The sequence below is a fragment of the Tasmannia lanceolata genome, unplaced genomic scaffold, assembly GCF_043159265.1.
Source record: "Tasmannia lanceolata isolate RefF3 unplaced genomic scaffold, GAP_Taslan_0.1 ptg000001l, whole genome shotgun sequence".
NCBI classification, from domain to species: domain Eukaryota; kingdom Viridiplantae; phylum Streptophyta; class Magnoliopsida; order Canellales; family Winteraceae; genus Tasmannia; species Tasmannia lanceolata.
The window spans coordinates 531,384-556,233 of record NW_027518678.1 but is presented as its reverse complement, the minus strand read 5'-3'; the positions used below and the strand labels follow the sequence as shown (position 1 = coordinate 556,233).

The 24,850-nt window shown below is 38.0% G+C and overlaps 1 long non-coding RNA gene across 1 annotated transcript; it reads right to left on the bottom strand.

Moving 5' to 3' along the window:
* Positions 1–983: 983 nt before the first annotated feature.
* LOC143849991 (uncharacterized) lies at positions 984–7,410 on the bottom strand. The gene is made up of 2 exons (XR_013235970.1): positions 6,823–7,410; positions 984–3,933 (listed from the first exon to the last, which is right to left on the bottom strand). It is a non-coding gene; the product is annotated as an uncharacterized LOC143849991 (long non-coding RNA).
* Between the last annotated feature and the right edge of the window lie 17,440 nt (positions 7,411–24,850).

Sequence of the window (24,850 nt, the reverse complement as noted above, 5' to 3'; positions counted from 1 at the left end):
ATTCACAAATGGACTCGAGAAATGAGGCACCGTTCACAAACGGGCTCAAAGAGGACACGAGACCATTCACAAATGGACTCAGAAAATGAGGCACCGTTCACAAACGGGCTCAAGGAGAAGATGAGACCATTCACAAATGGACTCAGAGAATGAGACACCGTTCACAAACGGGTTCAAGGAGAAGACGAGACCATTCACAAATGGACTTGAGAAATGAGGCCCCGTTCACAAACGGGCTCGAAGAATTTAGAGATTTTTTATGAACTTGAATTTGACGTAGGATTGGATTTTTTTTATTTTTTTTTTAATTAAGGATTTGGATTTGATAAATTTTTTATTTTTGGAAAATGAGGTACCGTCCGCAAACGGGCTCAAGGAGAAGATGAGACCATTCACAAATGGCCTCGAGAACAGAGGCACCGTTCACAAACGGGCTCAAAGAGGACATTAGAGCATTCACAAATGGACTCAGAGAATGAGAAACCTGTTCACAAACGGGTTCAAGGAGAAGACGAGACCATTCACAAATGGACTTGAGAAATGAGGCCCCGTTCACAAACGGGCTCGAAGAATTTAGAGATTTTTTATGAACTTGAATTTGACGTAGGATTGGATTTTTTTTATTTTTTTATTTTTATTTTTAATTAAGGATTTGGATTTGATAAATTTTTTTATTTTTGGAAAATGAGGTACCGTCCGCAAACGGGCTCAAGGAGAAGATGAGACCATTCACAAATGGCCTCGAGAACAGAGGCACCGTTCACAAACGGGCTCAAAGAGGACATTAGAGCATTCACAAATGGACTCAGAGAATGAGAAACCTGTTCACAAACGGGTTCAAGGAGAAGACGAGACCATTCACAAATGGACTCGAGAAATGAGGCACCTTTCACAAAAGGGCTCAAAGAGGACATGAGATTTTTCATGAACTTGAATTTGACGTAAGATTGGATTTGTTTGAATCGGGGATTGGATTTGATGAATTTTGGATTTTTTTTTTTTTTTTTTTTTTTTGAACTCAATGAAATCGGGGACATTATAGATCGTGCCCAGTAAAGATATTGGAAACCAAGACTTTGACGAATGATGAGACGACCAACCTTATGAACGAAGAACCATTAGTAACAAGAATGGATTAGGAACACTTTTATGAAACTTCAACAAGATTTTTCTCAATGAGACTGTTGGTCTTGTCTTCTGGGGATTTTGATAACTGAAACCTTGAACAAGATACTTGAAATTGGTAATTTAGAACAACGGCTCTCTAACATGGAAAAGCGGGATCTGTTTTTTGACAGGTGCTTAGATGAACATTTCTTGACCAGGATAGTATTTAACTAACCGGAAGGAAATTCTGAATTTTAATGGTTCATCTTTCTGAGAAATTGGCTCAACCACCATTGCATCTGGGGCTCTTCCAAGCTTAAGGTGCCTTCCTGGGGTATGATCTTTTTACGGAAGCTGGGCTTTCTGATGTTTCTACTTCTGAACTCTTCTGAGTTGATCTTCTTTGAAATGTAGCTGTTTGACTAGATTCTCGAGCTCTTTCAGGTATAATTGCAGGGAGCTGCCTAGGCCTGGCCTCCTTCACCAAGACAGTTACATCATTTGGACATAGGAACGACAATTGACTCTTTCTAAAGAGAAAACTTAGATGAAAGGCACTACTCAAAGGATTGAGCAGCCCTGAAGGAGTGAACTTAGAATAATAAAGATTGACTGACTATACTGACAAACATAGTGATGCTTCTGACTTAGTTAATGTTTTGTTTGGTAAGTCTATCCTTTCAAGGAATAGTTTTTCAATTGGTAAACACCGGACTTCTTCCTCGAAACAGTAATGCCTCAAGAATTTAATTACGACCCCTAAGATTGCTTAGCTTCAATGCCCCCAGTTTTGAGGATATCACTTGAATTTGCTTGAACTTCAGTTGATCTTCAGTCTTGATACCGGATGTTGCCTTCTTATACTGATTCTCTTACCGTGACCAAGTCACCTCTTCGGGGTTTTTAACTTGGCGGACCGCGCTAACCTTAACTTTTGCCTGAACCACCTTTCTAGGTTTTCGATCCAGCAGGCTATCCCCTTAGCTTTTGCCTAAGCCTCCCTTTTGGGTTTTCAACTTAGCAGGGGAATGATCTTAAATTTTGCCTAGACCGCCCTTTCAGGTTTTCAGTCTAGCAGATCTTCAAACTCCGTTCTTTTTCTTATTCATCATTTTTTTTTATTGTGTCTCGGGATCTAGCTCATTAGTTCTGAACACCGGAAGGACTTTATAGGTAGGATAGGGTTTTTCAAAGAATGGCTTAAGGCTCAACAAAGATTTCGACCGAACCTGTGAACAGGTTGCCTACATATCCCAAGGTAGGAATCAGGTCGTGTGTAGGTCAAGGCGAATGCCCCTAGTTTGAAGATAAATTGTTTGAAGGTTAATTGATTTTTCTTTTTTCTTTTCTTTCTGGAATAATTAACTTCTCTTCTTTTGGAACTTGTCCCTCTTTTTTTTTCTGGAACGATTGATTTTTCTTTTTCTTTTTTTTTGAATCGACCGAACTCGGTTTAACCGAGCTGCCTACGTACCCCAGTGTAGGGATCAGGTCTCGCGTAGTTCGGGGCGGATGCCCCTAGTTTGATGGGTTTTCAAGAAAATTTGATTCAGGCTCGAAGGATTTGCAAACCGGTATTCTTTTGACGTTGGGTTCTGATTTTGGGATTTATTCGGCCAAAGGAGGCCTTCCGATGTTCAAATTGGGAATCGATCTAGGTTACTAGGGTCCCTCTGGTACTGATTATTTATTTATTTTTTCTTTTCTTTTTTTTCACAGAATTTGACGGCATTTCCAGGTAAGAGATAATGGATCTTCTTCTTCCAAGATTCTAATACGTGCTTTTGACTTTCATAGAGTGAAACTTGTTCTTTGACATCCTCCATCTATGGATTCGTACTCTCGATATCTGATGATCACTTTTCATTGTTTGCTCTTGAACTTTTCATCTTGAATTTGTTGGCTTTATGTTATGAATTTGAGAACCAAGGTCATTGATTGGAAATATGAAAGTTGTTTCCACTCTATGCCCCTTGTATAGCATATATCTTCTCACTTTCTTCATTTTCTTTGAGCTTTCCATCTATGTCTTGCCCCTGGTATCGGTTGTAGCTTTTCTAGACAATCTTCTTATTCTTGAAATAATTTTATCAATTCTTCACACTCTTTAGAGGGTAATGTATTTTCAATCGGCATTCACTGAATCAAAGTTTCAGTGCCAGTGTTTATCATTTCAATTTCATCTTTGAAAGGTTGGGATTGGCGCTCCTCCTCTCGTTCAAGTAATTGCTGTGACTCAAGTGGAGTTTCGTCAATTTTGTCCTCATTTGAAGAGGGAGTCTTATTTTAAGATCAGAAGCACACTTAAGAACAGACACAAGTGAACTTTTTGGAACTGACTGAAATTTTATTTAAAGAAAAGCTATTACATCAGACGACCTATCCTGAACATGCTCAGGATTCACAACTCTAAATAAGAAAGGGAAACAGAAGATAACTTGCCTGGACTAGGCATTGACCTTTAACTGTAAGACCGGACTCAACAATTATACTGACCATGATGACTGACTCAACATAAAATAGTAAGTGACTAAAACTTTAACTGCTGCAACTGTTTGGCGTTGAAGGCTCGGCGAAGGCTGGTTCGTTCTAAACATCATCATGGCTGATACTTTCAATTTTGGACAATGATGACTGATTCGCATAGGGAAATGCCCCTAGCTCAAGGATTCTGAGAGTGAACTCTGAAGGACTTAGCAAAATAATCTTGAAAAAGGTAGCCCCTAGAGGAGGAACAGACCAGGGGTACAAGCAAGATTGGATTATCTGGACCAGGCATGATCAGATCATGAGAACGCATAATCGAAAGATTGTGAGATTCTGCATCTGCCAGTTAGGGGATGGCATGAAGATACGATCGAATCGTATGACAGAAGAACGAAAGACGCACGATCAAAAGATTAGATGAGATAGCATAAGATTGCTTTCAACGGATAGATCATGAATGACTAATCCTATGAGATCTTTGGAAATGATGGGATTTATATCCTAACCCAAAGGGAATTTTTTTTTTTTTCACATTTTATCAGTGTTACCTGAAGGCATCAACCTTAATCCTAATCTATCGGAGTGGAGAGAGAATCTCGACTCATGACTTTGTTCGTGTATATAAAGACCGATCGTGACCATTGGAAGATGGACCACGGCCTAATCTAGACACCAATGGGTAGGATATCCTAAACTAGGCTCACACACGTGATGCACATGTGTTCGTATACTACATGCATGTGTGGGTTAATCTAGGGGTAAGGCCAAGAGTTCCCTTAGCGCGAATCCCTGCTCGATATACTGTACCAGTGTCCGGCGTATCAGTACGTGAACAAGAGATCCGTTTACGTACCATAAAGGTACCAGGCTAAGGGTGGAATGCTTCTCTAGCACAGAGGCACCAGGTGATGAAATCCCAGTCAACCATGCTAGATAACACTCCGGGTTCCTAAAATAGGACGTGTGTGCACGTGAGATGCAAGGGTTTAGATGCAAGTGATGTAAGTGTGTGCAATAAGTTCGCGCGATCTATGATGCCTTCAGGTTTTGTTAGATTAAGTTTGAGTAAAATGTGATGAGAAAATAAAACAAGACAAACTAATCTGACAAGTATACAAGAGATAGAGTTCTTATGAGCCAGTTAAATTAAATTCAAATGAATTATCTTTTGGAATTTTAATGAAGTTAGGTGATCCCCAGCAGAGTCGCCAGACTGTGGTACCCTGATCCCGCGAGAGGGGTGTGGGGCGCGAGCCGCCGCTCTCTCTCTCTTGGTCTCTCGTATCCACGCGATTGGCGTGTGCATTTTATTATTGATTTGAATTAATCTTTCCTGTGAACTTGGGATCACTAAGGCAATCCGAATTCCACACGAAAGAGACTGACAGAGTCGCCACCTAGATGTGGGATCTAGGACCCGTAATTAACCAGAAATCTAGACTCGCTACCTGGTTACGAGAATGGAAGGTATGGGGAGTTATCCACCACATGCACCATTCTTGCCCGATAATCGGTCTTCGATTCCAAAAGCTAACTCTTTTAAATTTATTTTAAATGGCTCATTCAACTCTATGTTAATGTGCGAACTAAGTGACATGCATCCTATGATCTAATTTCAATGTGAATCCTAAATGTGTATCTTGATTTATTAATTTGTCTGGATTCAATCTAAGTGAAAGTTCTCCTAAAATTCTAATTTCATGGAAAGTCCTAAGTGATTTGATTAAGCATTTACAAGAAAATTAATATACAAAACACCACAATTTGTTTGTGGTGCCGACTCGCGGGTGGTATGCCATCAGACATCCAAGCTGCCTACGTACCCAAGCCTCACTGGGATCAGAGTCGACGTAGTTCGGTGCACCTAAGCTAAGCTACTTATGCCTAACTCAACTAGGACACCGACCTAGACAGAATTGACTGTTTCAACAGTTTTGAGAGAAGTTATTTAATTCAAGTTGAGGATTTTATTATCTTAGGATTTCATCTGAGATGCTATATGATTCTTATCTAAATGCAAATTGTTCCTTAGACTAATGCAGGTTAGCCTACATCCTAGTTTACTAGGCTTGTCCTAGGGAAAAACTGGATGACTAGTGTAACTTGACCTATGGCACGGTTGCTATACATAGCAAGCGTCCGTGATGAGGCTGGACTCCTAACTCTAGGACTCCCTAAAACTTAGGACACAACACGACACGACACCATTGTTCCTAAATTGGGCTCTAAGGGTTCTTACGACGGAAACCATAATCCAATGGTTCCGAGAGACACGAGATGAATCGAGATGATGAATAGTGTGAGGGAATGGGAAAGATAGAGAAAGGTGCGACTGAACTTGGGAGTGCCAAATTGCCTACGTACCCCATGATGGGGATCAAGCCACACGTAGTTCCACTGGCGAGGTTGCTTGGATTTTGGAAAACAGGTTTGGTATTTGGATCAGGAATCGGGTTTGTATTTGAGCATTGGACTTGAGATTCAAAAACATTGATATAGCAATGGGATTTTGGAATTGGGAATTTGCATCAAAGAATTGAGCATATTGGAATCATCAAGGGTTTGAATTTTCGGAATTCAAAGTGGGCGGGCTTATGAGATTCGGCCAAATGGATTCAGACATGCGACTCGGATTGTGTTGGGATATGACTTGGTTGGATTGGGTTAATGGTTAGGGTCAAGTGAGTCGGGTCTAAGTTAGGAGCAAACCCGAGACTAGCCATGGTCTAACTAGGAGGAAGCAGGGTACAAACCAGGGTGCGGACCAGGGTGCACCAGGGTGCGAACCAGCAGGGAACCAGGGTGCGAACCAGCAGGGGAACCAGGGTGCAACCAGCAGCGAACCTGGGTGCAACCAGGGTCTAACCAGAGTGCGAACCAGCAGGGAACCAGGGTGCGAACCAATATCGAACCAGGGTGCGAACCAGTAGGGAACCAGGGTGCAACCAGCAGGGAAGCAGGGTGCGAACCAGTAGGGAACCAGGGTGCGAACCAGTAGGGAACCAGGGTGCAACCAGCAGGGAACCAGGGTGCGAATCAGTAGGGAACCAGGGTGCAACCAGCATCGAACCTGGGTGCAACCAGCAGCGAACCTGGGTGCAACCAGGGTCTAACCAGAGGCTAACCAGGGGGAAAACAGACCCTACATGCTTCCTAACATGGTTTTTCTTTTAAAGTAAAAGATATGCATGAAAACAGACCCTACATAGAATTGAAATAAATGCCTACCTCTTTGGAAACCCACTTTGTGTTTGATTTTTCTTTGATGGTAATTCCTTGAAGATGATTCCTTGCTTGATAATGACTGCTTTTGATATATATCACCCAACGTATAAAATCACCCGATCCGGCAAGGATGGCCGAACCCTTGAAGAGATGAGGGAGAGGGATGAATTTTCTAAGAGAGGGGTTCTTTTTCTTCTTTTTCTTGGATGGTGGGATGAGAGGGTATTTATAGGAGAATGGGATAGGAGGTTAGGTGAGGTTAGGTGAGGTTAGGTAAGGTTAGGTGAGGTTAGGTGGTTAGGTGAGGTTAGGTGAGGTTAGGTGAGGTTTGGATGGTTAGGATGAGAGGAGAGGTTAGGTGAGGTTAGGTGAGGTTAGGTGAGGTTTGGATGGTTAGGATGAGAGGAGAGGTTAGGTGGTTTTGGATGGTTAGACCCAGGTCAAGATCTGCCATTGATCTAACGATTTACGGAAATCGGGTCTCGGAATGGAATCAGGGTTCGGGCTATGAAGTGACCCTATCTTATTTTGTCCCGATTGATGATCCGTAAAGTCAGATCAAGATATTAATGACCTAAAACATATATTAGGTTATTGTTGGTTAAAGTAAAGCAAAATGTGGGTGTCTACACTTTGACACCTTCGAAATGGAATAAATTTCAAATGCATTCCGAGTTGAATTTAGTGAGTTATGGTCAATCAATCGGAGGTAGGTCTCTAAAATGCTAGACCAAAGCGCGAGTCTAACTATTTCCATCATAACTCTCAAAATATATGGAGTTTTTCATCTCCGTTTCTTCCGTTTTAAACTACTCTTAGACACCTTCGAAATGGAATAAATTTCAATCAAATTCCGAGTTGAATTGAGTGACTTATGGTCATCAATCGGAGGTAGGTCTGTAAAATGCTAGACGAAAGCGCGAGTCTAACAATTTCCATCATAACTCTCAAAATACTTGGAGTTTTTCATCTCCGTTTCTTCCGTTTTAAACTACACTTCGACATCTTCGAAATGGAATAAATTTCAATGAATTCCGAGTTGAAATGAGTGACTTATGGTCAATCAATCGGAGGTAGGTCTCTAAAATGGTAGACCAAAGCGCGAGTCTAACTATTTCCATCATAACTCTCAAAATACTTGGAGTTTTTCATCTCCGTTTCTTCCGTTTTAAACTACACTTCGACACCTTCGAAATGGAATAAATTTCAATGAATTCCGAGTTGAATTGAGTGAGTTATGGTCAATCAATCGGAGGTAGGTCTGTAAAATGCTAGACCAAAGCGCGAGTCTAACTATTTCTATCATAACTCTCAAAATACATGGAGTTTTTCATCTCCGTTTCTTCCGTTTTAAACTACTCTTCGACACCATCGAAATGGAATAAATTTCAATGAATTCCGAGTTGAAATGAGTGACTTATGGTCAATCAATCGGAGGTAGGTCTGTAAAATGCTAGACCAAAGCGCGAGTCTAACTATTTCCATCATAACTCTCAAAATACATGGAGTTTTTCATCTCCGTTTCTTCCGTTTTAAACTACTATTCGACACCTTCGAAATGGAATAAATTTCAATCAAATTCCGAGTTGAATTGAGTGACTTATGGCCATCAATCAGGGGTAGGTCTGTAAAATGCTAGACCAAAGCGCGAGTCTAACTATTTCCATCATAACTCTCAAAATACATGATGTTTTTCATCTCCGTTTCTTCCGTTTTAACCTACACTTCAACACCTTCGAAATGGAATAAATTTCAAATGCATTCCGAGTTGAATTTAGTGAGTTATGGTCAATCAATCGGAGGTAAGTCTGTAAAATGCTAGACCAAAGCGCGAGTCTAACTATTTCCATCATAACTCTCAAAATACTTGGAGTTTTTCATCTCCGTTTCTTCCGTTTTAAACTACATTCGACACCTTCGAAATGGAATAAAATTCAATGAATTCCGAGTTGAATTGAGTGAGTTGTGGTCAATCAATCGGAGGTAGATATGTGAAATGCTAGTCCAAAGCGCGAGTCTAACTATTTCCATCATAACTCTCAAAATACTTGGAGTTTTTCATCTCCGTTTCTTCCGTTTTAAACTACACTTCGACACCTTCGAAATGGAATAAATTTCAAATGCATTCCGAGTTGAATTTAGTGAGTTATGGTCAATCAATCGGAGGTAGGTCTGTAAAATGCTAGACCAAAGCGCGAGTCTAACTATTTCCATCATAACTCTCAAAATACTTGGAGTTTTGCATCTCCGTTTCTTCCGTTTTTAACTACACTTCGACACCTTCGAAATGGAATAAAATTCAATGAATTCCGAGTTGAATTGAGTGAGTTATGGTCAATCAATCGGAGGTAGATCTGTGAAATGCTAGTCCAAAGCGCGAGTCTAACTATTTCCATCATAACTCTCAAAATACTTGGATTTTTTCATCTCCGTTCCTTCCGTTTTAAACTACACTTCGACACCTACGAAATGGAATAAATTTCAACGAATTCCGAGTTGAATTTAGTGAGTTATGGTCAATCAATCGGAGGTAGGTCTGTAAAATGCTAGACCAAAGCGCGAGTCTAACTATTTCCATCATAACTCTCAAAATACTTGGAGTTTTTCATCTCCATTTCCTCCGTTTTAAATTACAGTTCGACACCTTCGAAATGGAATAAATTTCAAAGAATTCCGAGTTGAATTAAGTGAGTTATGGTTAATAATTCGGAGGTAGGTCTGTAAAATGCTAGACCAAAGCGCGAGTCTAACTATTTCCATCATAACTCCCAAAATACTAGGAGTTTTGCATCTCCGTTTCTTCCGTTTTAAACTACTCTTCGACACCATCGAAATGAAATAAATTTCAATCAAATTCCGAGTTGAATTGAGTGAGTTATGGTCAATAAATCGGAGGTAGATCTGTAAAATGCTAGTCAAAAGCGCGAGTCTAACTATTTCCATCATAACTCTCAAAATACTTGGAGTTTTTCATCTCCATTTCCTCCGTTTTAAATTACAGTTTGACACCTTCGAAATGGAATAAATTTCAATGAATTCCAAGTTGAATTGAGTGACTAATGGTCAATCAATCAGAGGTAGGTCTGTAAAATGCTAGACCAAAGCGCGAGTCTAACTATTTCCATCATAACTCTCAAAATACTTGGTGTTTTTCATCTCCGTTTCTTTCGTTTTAAACTACACTTCGACACATTCGAAATGGAATAAATTTCAATGAACTCCGAGTTGAATTGAGTGAGTTATGGTCAATAAATCGGAGGTAGGTCTGTAAAATGCTAGACGAAAGCGCGAGTCTAACAATTTCCATCATAACTCTCAAAATACTTGGAGTTTTTCATCTCCGTTTCTTCCGTTTTAAACTACACTTCGACACCTTCAAAATGAAATAAATTTCAATGAATTCCGAGTTGAAATGAGTGACTTATGGTCAATCAATCGGAGGTAGGTCTGTAAAATGCTAGACCAAAGCGCGAGTCTAACAATTTCCATTATAACTCTCAAAATACTTGGAGTTTTTCATCTCCGTTTCTTCCGTTTTAAACTACACTTCGACACCTTCGAAATGGAATAAATTACAATGAATTCCTAGTTGAAATGAGTGACTTATGGTCAATCAATCGGAGGTAGGTCTGTAAAATGCTAGACCAAGCGCGAGTCTAACTATTTCTCCATCATAACTCTCAAAATACATGGAGTTTTTTATCTCCGTTTCTTCCGTTTTAAACTACACTTCGACACCTTCGAAATTGAACAAATTTCAATGAATTTCGAATTGAATTGAGTGACTTCTGGTCAATCAATCAGAGGTAGGTCTGTAAAATGCTAGACCAAAGCGCGAATCTAACTATTTACATCATAACTCTCAAAATACTTGGTGTTTTTCATCTCCGTTTCTTCCGTTTTAAACTACTCTTCGACACCTTCGTAATGGAATAAATTTCAATGAATTCCGAGTTGAAATGAGTGACTTATGGTCAATCAATCGGAGGTAGGTCTATAAAATGCTAGACCAAAGCGCGAGTCTAACTATTTCCATCATAACTCTCAAAATACTTGGTGTTTTTCATCTCCGTTTCTTCCGTTTTAAACTACACTTTGACACCTTCGAAATGGAATAAATTTCAAATGCATTCCGAGTTGAATTTAGTGAGTTATGGTCAATCAATCGGAGGTAGGTCTCTAAAATGCTAGACCAAAGCGCGAGTCTAACTATTTCCATCATAACTCTCAAAATATATGGAGTTTTTCATCTCCGTTTCTTCCGTTTTAAACTACTCTTAGACACCTTCGAAATGGAATAAATTTCAATCAAATTCCGAGTTGAATTGAGTGACTTATGGTCATCAATCGGAGGTAGGTCTGTAAAATGCTAGACGAAAGCGCGAGTCTAACAATTTCCATCATAACTCTCAAAATACTTGGAGTTTTTCATCTCCGTTTCTTCCGTTTTAAACTACACTTCGACATCTTCGAAATGGAATAAATTTCAATGAATTCCGAGTTGAAATGAGTGACTTATGGTCAATCAATCGGAGGTAGGTCTCTAAAATGGTAGACCAAAGCGCGAGTCTAACTATTTCCATCATAACTCTCAAAATACTTGGAGTTTTTCATCTCCATTTCTTCCGTTTTAAACTACACTTCGACACCTTCGAAATGGAATAAATTTCAATGAATTCCGAGTTGAATTGAGTGAGTTATGGTCAATCAATCGGAGGTAGGTCTGTAAAATGCTAGACCAAAGCGCGAGTCTAACTATTTCTATCATAACTCTCAAAATACATGGAGTTTTTCATCTCCGTTTCTTCCGTTTTAAACTACTCTTCGACACCATCGAAATGGAATAAATTTCAATGAATTCCGAGTTGAAATGAGTGACTTATGGTCAATCAATCGGAGGTAGGTCTGTAAAATGCTAGACCAAAGCGCGAGTCTAACTATTTCCATCATAACTCTCAAAATACATGGAGTTTTTCATCTCCGTTTCTTCCGTTTTAAACTACTATTCGACACCTTCGAAATGGAATAAATTTCAATCAAATTCCGAGTTGAATTGAGTGACTTATGGCCATCAATCAGGGGTAGGTCTGTAAAATGCTAGACCAAAGCGCGAGTCTAACTATTTCCATCATAACTCTCAAAATACATGATGTTTTTCATCTCCGTTTCTTCCGTTTTAACCTACACTTCAACACCTTCGAAATGGAATAAATTTCAAATGCATTCCGAGTTGAATTTAGTGAGTTATGGTCAATCAATCGGAGGTAGGTCTGTAAAATGCTAGACCAAAGCGCGAGTCTAACTATTTCCATCATAACTCTCAAAATACTTGGAGTTTTTCATCTCCGTTTCTTCCGTTTTAAACTACATTCGACACCTTCGAAATGGAATAAAATTCAATGAATTCCGAGTTGAATTGAGTGAGTTGTGGTCAATCAATCGGAGGTAGATATGTGAAATGCTAGTCCAAAGCGCGAGTCTAACTATTTCCATCATAACTCTCAAAATACTTGGAGTTTTTCATCTCCGTTTCTTCCGTTTTAAACTACACTTCGACACCTTCGAAATGGAATAAATTTCAAATGCATTCCGAGTTGAATTTAGTGAGTTATGGTCAATCAATCGGAGGTAGGTCTGTAAAATGCTAGACCAAAGCGCGAGTCTAACTATTTCCATCATAACTCTCAAAATACTTGGAGTTTTGCATCTCCGTTTCTTCCGTTTTTAACTACACTTCGACACCTTCGAAATGGAATAAAATTCAATGAATTCCGAGTTGAATTTAGTGAGTTATGGTCAATCAATCGGAGGTAGATCTGTGAAATGCTAGTCCAAAGCGCGAGTCTAACTATTTCCATCATAACTCTCAAAATACTTGGATTTTTTCATCTCCGTTCCTTCCGTTTTAAACTACACTTCGACACCTACGAAATGGAATAAATTTCAATGAATTCCGAGTTGAATTTAGTGAGTTATGGTCAATCAATCGGAGGTAGGTCTGTAAAATGCTAGACCAAAGCGCGAGTCTAACTATTTCCATCATAACTCTTAAAATACTTGGAGTTTTTCATCTCCATTTCCTCCGTTTTAAATTACAGTTCGACACCTTCGAAATGGAATAAATTTCAAAGAATTCCGAGTTGAATTAAGTGAGTTATGGTTAATAATTCGGAGGTAGGTCTGTAAAATGCTAGACCAAAGCGCGAGTCTAACTATTTCCATCATAACTCCCAAAATACTAGGAGTTTTGCATCTCCGTTTCTTCCGTTTTAAACTACACTTCGACACCATCGAAATGAAATAAATTTCAATCAAATTCCGAGTTGAATTGAGTGACTTATGGTCATCAATCGGAGGTAGGTCTGTAAAATGCTAGACCAAAGCGCGAGTCTAACTATTTCCATCATAACTCTCAAAATACATGGAGTTTTTCATCTCCGTTTCTTCCGTTTTAACCTACACTTCGACACCTTCGAAATGGAATAAATTTCAAATGCATTCCGAGTTGAATTTAGTGAGTTATGGTCAATCAATCGGAGGTAGGTCTGTAAAATGCTAGTCCAAAGCGCGAGTCTAATTATTTCCATCATAACTCTCAAAATACTTGGAGTTTTTTATCTCCATTTCCTCCGTTTTAAATTACAGTTCGACACCTTCGAAATGGAATAAATTTCAAAGAATTCCGAGTTGAATTAAGTGAGTTATGGTTAATAATTCGGAGGTAGGTCTGTAAAATGCTAGACCAAAGCGCGAGTCTAACTATTTCCATCATAACTCCCAAAATACTAGGAGTTTTGCATCTCAGTTTCTTCCGTTTTAAACTACACTTCGACACCATCGAAATGGAATAAATTTTAATCAAATTCCGAGTTGAATTGAGTGACTTATGGTCATCAATCGGAGGTAGGTCTGTAAAATGCTAGACCAAAGCGCGAGTCTAACTATTTCCATCATAACTCTCAAAATACATGGAGTTTTTCATCTCCGTTTCTTTCGTTTTAAACTACACTTCGACACATTCCAAATGGAATAAATTTTATTGATTTCCAAGTTGAATTGAGTGAGTTATGGTCAATCAATCGGAGGTAGGTCTGTAAAATGCTAAACCAAAGCGCGAGTCTAACTATTTCCATCGTAACTCTCAAAGTACTTGGAGTTTTTCATCTCCATTTCTTCCGTTTTAAACTACACTTCGACATCTTCGAAATGGAATAAATTTCAATGAATTCCGAGTTGAAATGAGTGACTTATGGTCAATCAATCGGAGGTTGGTCTGTAAAATGCTAGACCAAAGCGCGAGTCTAACTATTTCCATCATAACTCTCAAAATACTTGGAGTTTTTCATCTCCGTTTCTTCCGTTTTAAACTACACTTTGACACCTTCGAAATGGAATAAATTTCATTCAATTCCGAGTTGAATTGAGTGAGTTATGGTTAATAATTCGGAGGTCGGTCTGTAAAATGCTAGACCAAAGTGTGAGTCTAACAATTTCCATCATAACTCTCAAAATACTTGGAGTTTTTCATCTCCGTTTCTTCTGTTTTAAACTACACTTCGACATCTTCGAAATGGAATAAATTTCAATGAATTCCGAGTTGAAATGAGTGACTTATGGTCAATCAATCGGAGGTAGGTCTGTAAAATGCTAGACCAAAGCGCGAGTCTAACTATTTCCATCATAACTCCCAAAATACTAGGAGTTTTGCATCTCCGTTTCTTCCGTTTTAAACTACACTTCGACACCATCGAAATGGAATAAATTTCAATCAAATTCCGAGTTGAATTGAGTGACTTATGGTCATCAATCGGAAGTAGGTCTGTAAAATGCTAGACCAAAGCGCGAGTCTAACTATTTCCATCATAACTCTCAAAATACATGGAGTTTTTCATCTCCGTTTCTTCCGTTTTAACCTACACTTCGACACCTTCGAAATGGAATAAATTTCAAATGCATTCCGAGTTGAATTTAGTGAGTTATGGTCAATCAATCGGAGGTAGGTCTGTAAAATGCTAGTCCAAAGCGCAAGTCTAATTATTTCCATCATAACTCTCAAAATACTTGGAGTTTTTTATCTCCATTTCCTCCGTTTTAAATTACAGTTCGACACCTTCGAAATGGAATAAATTTCAATGAATTCCGAGTTGAATTGAGTGAGTTATTGTCAATAATTCGGAGGTAGGTCTGTAAAATGCTAGACCAAAGCGCGAGTCTAACTATTTCCATCATAACTCCCAAAATACTAGGAGTTTTTCATCTCCGTTTCTTCCGTTTTAAACTACACTTCGACACCTTCGAAATGGAATAAATTTCAATGAATTCCGAGTTGAATTGAGTGAGTTATGGTCAATCAATCGGAGGTAGATCTGTAAAACGCTAGTCCAAAGCGCGAGTCTAACTATTTCCATCATAACTCTCAAAATACTTGGAGTTTTTCATCTCCATTTCCTCCGTTCTAAATTACAGTTTGACACCTTCGAAATGGAATAAGTTTCAATGAATTCCGAGTTGAATTGAGTGAGTTATGGTCAGTAAATCGGAGGTAGGTCTGTAAAATGCTATACGAAAGCGTGAGTCTAACAATTTCCATCATAACTCTCAAAATACTTGGAGTTTTTCATCTCCGTTTCTTTCGTTTTAAACTACACTTCGACACCTTCGAAATGGAATAAATTTCAATGAATTCCGAGTTGAAATGAGTGACTTATGGTCAATCAATCGGAGGTAGGTCTGTAAATGCTAGACCAAAGCGCGAGTCTAACTATTTCCATCATAAGTCTCAAAATACTTGTAGTTTTTCATCTCCGTTTCTTCCGTTTTAAACTACACTTTGACACCTTCAAAATGGAATAAATTTCAATGAATTCCGAGTTAAAATGAGTGGCTTATGGTCAATCAATCGGAGGTAGGTCTGTAAAATGCTAGACCAAGCGCGAGTCTAACTATTTCTCCATCATAACTCTCAAAATACATGGAGTTTTTTATCTCCGTTTCTTCCGTTTTAAACTACACTTCGACACCTTCGAAATGGAACAAATTTCAATGAATTCCGAGTTGAATTGAGTGACTTATGGTCAATCAATCAGAGGTAGGTTTGTAAAATGCTAGACCAAAGCGCGAGTCTAACTATTTCCATCATAACTCTCAAAATACTTGGTGTTTTTCATCTCCGTTTCTTCCGTTTTAAACTACACTTCGACACCTTCGAAATGGAATAAATTTTAATGAACTCCGAGTTGAATTGAGTGAGTTATGGTCAATAAATCGGAGGTAGGTCTGTAAATTGCTAGATGAAAGCGTGAGTCTAACAATATCCATCATAACTCTCAAAATACTTGGAGTTTTTCATCTCCGTTTCTTCCGTTTTAAACTACACTTCGACACCTTCGAAATGGAATAAATTTCAATGAATTCCGAGTTGAAATGAGTGACTTATGGTCAATCAATCGGAGGTAGGTCTGTAAAATGCTAGACCAAAGCGCGAGTCTAACTATTTCCATCATAACTCTCAAAATACTTGGAGTTTTTCATCTCCGTTTCTTCCGTTTTAAACTACACTTCGACACCTTCGAAATGGAATAAATTTCAATGAATTCCGAGTTGAAATGAGTGACTTATGGTCAATCAATCGAAGGTGGGTCTGTAAAATGCTAGACCAAAGCGCGAGTCTAACTATTTCCATTATAACTCTCAAAATACATTGAGTTTTTTTATCTCCGTTTCTTCCGTTTTAAACTACACTTCGACACCTTCGAAATGGAATAAATTTCAATGAATTCCGGGTTGAATTGAGTGAGTTATGGTCAATCAATCGGAGGTTGGTCTGTAAATTGCTAGACCAAAGCGCAAGTCTAACTATTTCCATCATAACTCTCAAAATACTTTGAGTTTTTCATCTCCGTTTCTTTCGTTTTAAACTACAGTTCGACACCTTCGAAATGGAATAAATTTCAATGAATACCGAGTTAAATTGAGTGAGTTATGGTCAATAAATCGGAGGTAGGTCAGTAAAATGCTAGATGAAAGCGCGAGTCTAACTATTTCCATCATAACTCTCAAAATACTTGGAGTTTTTCATCTCCGTTTCTTCCGTTTTAAACTAGACTTCGACACCTTCGAAATGGAATAAATTTCAATGAATTCCGAGTTGAATTGAGTGAGTTATGGTCAATCAATCGGAGGTAGATCTGTAAAATGCTAGTCCAAAGCGAGAGTTTAACTATTTCCATCATAACTCTCAAAATACTTGGATTTTTTCATCTCCGTTTCTTTCGTTTTAAACTACACTTCGACACCTACGAAATGGAATAAATTTCAATGAATTCCGAGTTGAATTTAGTGACTTATGGTCAATCAATCGGAGGTAGGTCTGTAAAATGCTAGACCAAAGCGCGAGTCTAACTATTTCCATCATAACTCTCAAAATACTTGGAGTTTTTCATCTCCGTTTCTTCCGTTTTAAACTACACTTCGACACCTTCGAAATGGAATAAATTTCAATGAATTCCGAGTTGAAATGAGTGACTTATGGTCAATCAATCGGAGGTGGGTCTGTAAAATGCTAGACCAAAGCGCGAGTCTAACTATTTCCATCATAACTCTCTAAATACATGGAGTTTTTTATCTCCGTTTCTTCCGTTTTAAACTAGACTTCGACACCTTCGAAATGGAATAAATTTCAATGAATTCCAAGTTGAATTGAGTGAGTTATGGTCAATCAATCGGAGGTAGATCTGTAAAATGCTAGTCCAAAGCGAGAGTTTAACTATTTCCATCATAACTCTCAAAATACTTGGATTTTTTCATCTCCGTTTCTTTCGTTTTAAACTACACTTCGACACCTACGAAATGGAATAAATTTCAATGAATTCCGAGTTGAATTTAGTGAGTTATGGTCAATCAATCGGAGGTAGGTCTGTAAAATGCTAGACCAAAGCGCGAGTCTAACTATTTCCATCATAACTCTCAAAATACTTGGAGTTTTTCATCTCCGTTTCTTCCGTTTTAAACTACACTTCGACACCTTCGAAATGGAATAAATTTCAATGAATTCCGAGTTGAAATGAGTGACTTATGGTCAATCAATCGGAGGTGGGTCTGTAAAATGCTAGACCAAAGCGCGAGTCTAACTATTTCCATCATAACTCTCTAAATACATGGAGTTTTTTATCTCCGTTTCTTCCGTTTTAAACTACACTTCGACACCTTCGAAATGGAATAAATTTCAATGAATTCCGAGTTGAATTGAGTCAGTTATGGTCAATCAATCGGAGGTAGGTCTGTAAATTGCTAGACCAAAGCGCAAGTCTAACTATTTCCATCATAACTCTCAAAATACTTGGAGTTTTTCATCTCCGTTTCTTTCGTTTTAAACTACAGTTCGACACCTTCGAAATGGAATAAATTTAATGAATTCCGAGTCGAATTGAGTAAATTATGGTCAATAATTCCGATGTAGGTCTGTAAAATGCTACACCTAAGCGCGAGTCTAACTATTTCCATCATAACTCTCAAAATACTTAGAGATTTTCATCTCCGTTTCTTCCGTTTTAAACTACACTTCGACACCACCGAAATGGAATAAATTTCAATGAATTCCGAGTTGAATTGAGTGAGTTATGGTCAATCAATCGGAGGTAAATCTGTAAAATGCTAGTCCAAAGCGAGAGTCTAACTATTTCCATCATAACTCTCAAAATACTTGGATTTTTTCATCTCGGTTTCTTCCGTTTTAAACTACACTTCGACACCTACGAAATGGAATAAATTTCAATGAATTCCGAGTTGAATTTAGTGAGTTATGGTCAATCAATCGGAGGTAGGTCTGTAAAATGCTAGACCAAAGCGCGAGTCTAACTATTTCCATCATAACTCTCAAAATACTTGGAGTTTTTCATCTCCATTTCTTCCGTTTTAAACTACACTTCGACACCTTCGAAATGGAATAAATTTCAATGAATTCCGAGTTGAATTGAGTGAGTTATGGTCAATCAATCGGAGGTAGGTCTGTAAAATGCTAGACCAAAGCGCGAGTCTAACTATTTCCATCATAACTCTCAAAATACATGGAGTTTTTCATCTCCGTTTCTTCCGTTTTAACCTACACTTCGACACCTTCGAAATGGAATAAATTTCAAATGCATTCCGAGTTGAATTTAGTGAGTTATGGTCAATCAATCGGAGGTAGGTCTGTAAAATGCTAGTCCAAAGCACGAGTCTAATTATTTCCATCATAACTCTCAAAATACTTGGAGTTTTTTATCTCCATTTCCTCCGTTTTAAATCACAGTTCGACACCTTCGAAATGGAATAAATTTCAAAGAATTCCGAGTTGAATTGAGTGAGTTATGGTCAATAAATCGGAGGTAGGTCTGTAAAATGCTAGACCAAAGCGCGAGTCTAACAATTTCCATCATAACTCTCAAAATACTTGGAGTTTTTCATCTCCGTTTCTTCCGTTTTAAACTACACTTCGACACCTTCGAAATGGAATAAATTTCAATGAATTCCGAGTTGAAATGAGTGACTTATAGTCAATCAATCGGAGGTAGGTCTGTAAAATGCTAGACCAAAGCGCGAGTCTAACTATTTCCATCATAACTCTCAAAATACTTGGAGTTTTTCATCTCCCTTTCTTTCGTTTTAAACTACAGTTCGACACATTCCAAATGGAATAAATTTCAATGAATACCGAGTTAAATTGAGTGAGTTATGGTCAATAAATCGGAGGTAGGTCTGTAAAATGCTAGACGAAAGCGCGAGTCTAACTATTTCCATCATAACTCTCAAAATACTTGGAGTTTTTCATCTCCGTTTCTTCCGTTTTAAACTACACTTCGACACCTTCGAAATGGAATAAATTTCAATGAATTCCGAGTTGAATTGAGTGAGTTATGGTCAATCAATCGGAGGTAGATCTGTAAAATGCTAGTCCAAAGCGAGAGTCTAACTATTTCCATCATAACTCTCAAAATACTTGGATTTTTTCATCTCCGTTTCTTCCGTTTTAAACTACACTTCGACACCTACGAAATGGAATAAATTTCAATGAATTCCGAGTTGAATTTAGTGAGTTATGGCAAATCAATCGGAGGTAGGTCTGTAAAATGCTAGACCAAAGCGCGAGTCTAACTATTTCCATTATAACTCTCAAAATACTTGGAGTTTTTCATCTCCGTTTCTTCCGTTTTAAACTACACTTCGACACCTTCGAAATGGAATAAATTTCAATGAATTCCGAGTTGAAATGAGTGACTTATGGTCAATCAATCGGAGGTAGGTCTGTAAAATGCTAGACCAAAGCGCGAGTCTAACTATTTCCATCATAACTCTCTAAATACATGGAGTTTTTTATCTCCGTTTCTTCCGTTTTAAACTACACTTCGACACCTTCGAAATGGAATAAATTTCAATGAATTCCGAGTTGAATTGAGTGAGTTATGGTCAATCAATCGGAGGTAGGTCTGTAAATTGCTAGACCAAAGCGCAAGTCTCACTATTTCCATCATAACTCTCAATATTTTGGAGTTTTTTATCTCCGTTTCTTCCGTTTTAAACTACACTTCGACACCTTCGAAATGGAATAAATTTCAATGAATTCCGAGTTGAATTGAGTGAGTTATGGTCAATCAATCGGAGGTAGGTCTGTAAATTGCTAGACCAAAGCGCAAGTCTAACTATTTCCATCATAACTCTCAAAATACTTGGAGTTTTTCATCTCCGTTTCTTTCGTTTTAAACTACAGTTCGACACCTTCGAAATGGAATAAATTTAATGAATTCCGAGTCGAATTGAGTGAGTTATGGTCAATAATTCCGATGTAGGTCTGTAAAATGCTACACCTAAGCGCGAGTCTAACTATTTCCATCATAACTCTCAAAATACTTAGAGATTTTCATCTCCGTTTCTTCCGTTTTAAACTACACTTCGACACCATCGAAATGGAATAAATTTCAATGAATTCCGAGTTGAATTGAGTGAGTTATGGTCAATCAATCGGAGGTAAATCTGTAAAATGCTAGTCCAAAGCGAGAGTCTAACTATTTCCATCATAACTCTCAAAATACTTGGATTTTTTCATCTCCGTTTCTTCCGTTTTAAACTACACTTCGACACCTACGAAATGGAATAAATTTCAATGAATTCCGAGTTGAATTTAGTGAGTTATGGTCAATCAATCGGAGGTAGGTCTGTAAAATGCTAGACCAAAGCGCGAGTCTAACTATTTCCATCATAACTCTCAAAATACTTGGAGTTTTTCATCTCCATTTCTTCCGTTTTAAACTACACTTCGACACCTTCGAAATGGAATAAATTTCAATGAATTCCGAGTTGAATTGAGTGAGTTATGGTCAATCAATCGGAGGTAGGTCTGTAAAATGCTAGACCAAAGCGCGAGTCTAACTATTTCCATCATAACTCTCAAAATACATGGAGTTTTTCATCTCCGTTTCTTCCGTTTTAACCTACACTTCGACACCTTCGAAATGGAATAAATTTCAAATGCATTCCGAGTTGAATTTAGTGAGTTATGGTCAATCAATCGGAGGTAGGTCTGTAAAATGCTAGTCCAAAGCACGAGTCTAATTATTTCCATCATAACTCTCAAAATACTTGGAGTTTTTTATCTCCATTTCCTCCGTTTTAAATTACAGTTCGACACCTTCGAAATGGAATAAATTTCAAAGAATTCCGAGTTGAATTGAGTGAAATATGGTCAATAAATCGGAGGTAGGTCTGTAAAATGCTAGACCAAAGCGCGAGTCTAACAATTTCCATCATAACTCTCAAAATACTTGGAGTTTTTCATCTCCGTTTCTTCCGTTTTAAACTACACTTCGACACCTTCGAAATGGAATAAATTTCAATGAATTCCGAGTTGAAATGAGTGACTTATGGTCAATCAATCGGAGGTAGGTCTGTAAAATGCTAGACCAAAGCGCGAGTCTAACTATTTCCATCATAACTCTCAAAATACTTGGAGTTTTTCATCTCCCTTTCTTTCGTTTTAGACTACAGTTCGACACATTCTAAATGGAATAAATTTCAATGAATACCGAGTTAAATTGAGTGAGTTATGGTCAATAAATCGGAGGTAGGTCTGTAAAATGCTAGACGAAAGCGCGAGTCTAACTATTTCCATCATAACTCTCAAAATACTTGGAGTTTTTCATCTCCGTTTCTTCCGTTTTAAACTACACTTCGACACCTTCGAAATGGAATAAATTTCAATGAATTCCGAGTTGAATTGAGTGAGTTATGGTCAATCAATCGGAGGTAGATCTGTAAAATGCTAGTCCAAAGCGAGAGTCTAACTATTTCCATCATAACTCTCAAAATACTTGGATTTTTTCATCTCCGTTTCTTCCGTTTTAAACTACACTTCGACACCTACGAAATGGAATAAATTTCAATGAATTCCGAGTTGAATTTAGTGAGTTATGGCAAATCAATCGGAGGTAGGTCTGTAAAATGCTAGACCAAAGCGCGAGTCTAACTATTTCCATCATAACTCTCAAAATACTTGGAGTTTTTCATCTCCGTTTCTTCCGTTTTAAACTACACTTCGACACCTTCGAAATGGAATAAATTTCAATGAATTCCGAGTTGAAATGAGTGACTTATGGTCAATCAATCGGAGGTAGGTCTGTAAAATGCTAGACCAAAGCGCGAGTCTAACTATTTCCATCATAACTCTCTAAATACATGGAGTTTTTTATCTCCGTTTCTTCCGTTTTAAACTACACTTCGACACCTTCGAAATGGAATAAATTTCAATGAATTCCGAGTTGAATTGAGTGAGTTATGGTCAATCAATCGGAGGTAGGTCTGTAAATTGCTAGACCAAAGCGCAAGTCTAACTATTTCCATCATAACTCTCAAAATACTTGGAGTTTTTCATCTCCGTTTCTTTCGTTTTAAACTACAGTTCGACACCTTCGAAATGGAATAAATTTAATGAATTCCGAGTTGAATTGAGTGAGTTATGGTCAATAATTCGGATGTAGGTCTGTAAAATGTTACACCTAAGCGCGAGTCTCACTATTTCCATCATAACTCTCAAAATACTTAGAGATTTTCATCTCCGTTTCTTCCGTTTTAAACTACACTTCGACACCTTCGAAATGGAATAAATTTCAATGAATTCCGAGTTGAATTGAGTGAGTTATGGTCAATCAATCGGAGGTAGATCTGTAAAATGCTAGTCCAAAGCGAGAGTCTAACTATTTCCATCATAACTCTCAAAATACTTGGATTTTTTCATCTCCGTTTCTTCCGTTTTAAACTACACTTCGACACCTACGAAATGGAATAAATTTCAATGAATTCCGAGTTGAATTTAGTGAGTTATGGTCAATCAATCGGAGGTAGGTCTGTAAAATGCTAGACCAAAGCGCGAGTCTAACTATTTCCATCATAACTCTCAAAATACTTGGAGTTTTTCATCTCCGTTTCTTCCGTTTTAAACTACACTTCGACACCTTGGAAATGGAATAAATTTCAATGAATTCCGAGTTGAATTGAGTGACTTATGGTCAATCAATCGGAGGTAGGTCTGTAAAATGCTAGACCAAAGCGCGAGTCTAACTATTTCCATCATAACTCTCAAAATACATGGAGTTTTTCATCTCCGTTTCTTCCGTTTTAACCTACACTTCGACACCTTCGAAATGGAATAAATTTCAAATGCATTCCGAGTTGAATTTAGTGAGTTATGGTCAATCAATCGGAGGTAGGTCTGTAAAATGCTAGTCCAAAGCGCGAGTCTAATTATTTCTATCATAACTCTCAAAATACATTGAGTTTTTTATCTCCGTTTCCTCCGTTTTAAATTACAGTTCGACACCTTCGAAATGGAATAAATTTCAATGAATTCCGAGTTGAATTGAGTGAGTTATTGTCAATAATTCGGAGGTAGGTCTGTAAAATGCTAGACCAAAGCGTGAGTCTAACTATTTCCATCATAACTCCCAAAATACTAGGAGTTTTTCAGCTCCGTTTCTTCCGTTTTAAACTTAACTTCGACACCTTCGAAATGGAATAAATTTCAATGAATTCCGAGTTGAATTGAGTGAGTTATGGTCCATCAATCGGAGGTAGATCTGTAAAATGCTAGTCCAAAGCGCGAGTCTAACTATTTCCATCATAACTCTCAAAATACTTGGAGTTTTTCATCTCCATTTTCTCCGTTTTAAATTACAGTTTGACACCTTCGAAATGGAATAAATTTCAATGAATTCCGAGTTGAATTGAGTGAGTTATGGTCAATAATTCGGATGTAGGTCTGTAAAATGCTGCACCTAAGCACGAGTCTAACTATTTCCATCATAACTCTCAAAATACTTGGAGTTTTTCATCTCCGTTTCTTCCGTTTTAAACTACACTTCGACACCTTCGAAATGGAATAAATTTCAATGCATTCCGAGTTGAATTGAGTGAGTTATGGTCAATCAATTGGAGGTAGATCTGTAAAATGCTAGTCCAAAGCGCGAGTCTAACTATTTCCATCATAACTCTCAAAATACTTGGAGTTTTTCATCTCCATTTCCTCCGTTCTAAATTACAGTTTGACACCTTCGAAATGGAATAAATTTCAATGAATTCCGAGTTGAATTGAGTGAGTTATGGTCAATAAATCGGAGGTAGGTCTGTAAAATGCTAGACGAAAGCGCGAGTCTAACAATTTCCATCATAACTCTCAAAATACTTGGAGTTTTTCATCTCCGTTTCTTCCGTTTTAAACTACACTTCGACACCTTCGAAATGGAATAAATTTCAATGAATTCCGAGTTGAAATGAGTGACTTATGGTCAATCAATCGGAGGTAGGTCTGTAAAATGCTAGACCAAAGCGCGAGTCTAACTATTTCCATCATAACTCTCAAAATACTTGGAGTTTTTCATCTCCGTTTCTTCCGTTTTAAACTACACTTCGACACCTTCGAAATGGAATAAATTTCAATGAATTCCGAGTTGAAATAGTGACTTATGGTCAATCAATCGGAGGTAGGTCTGTAAAATGCTAGACCAAA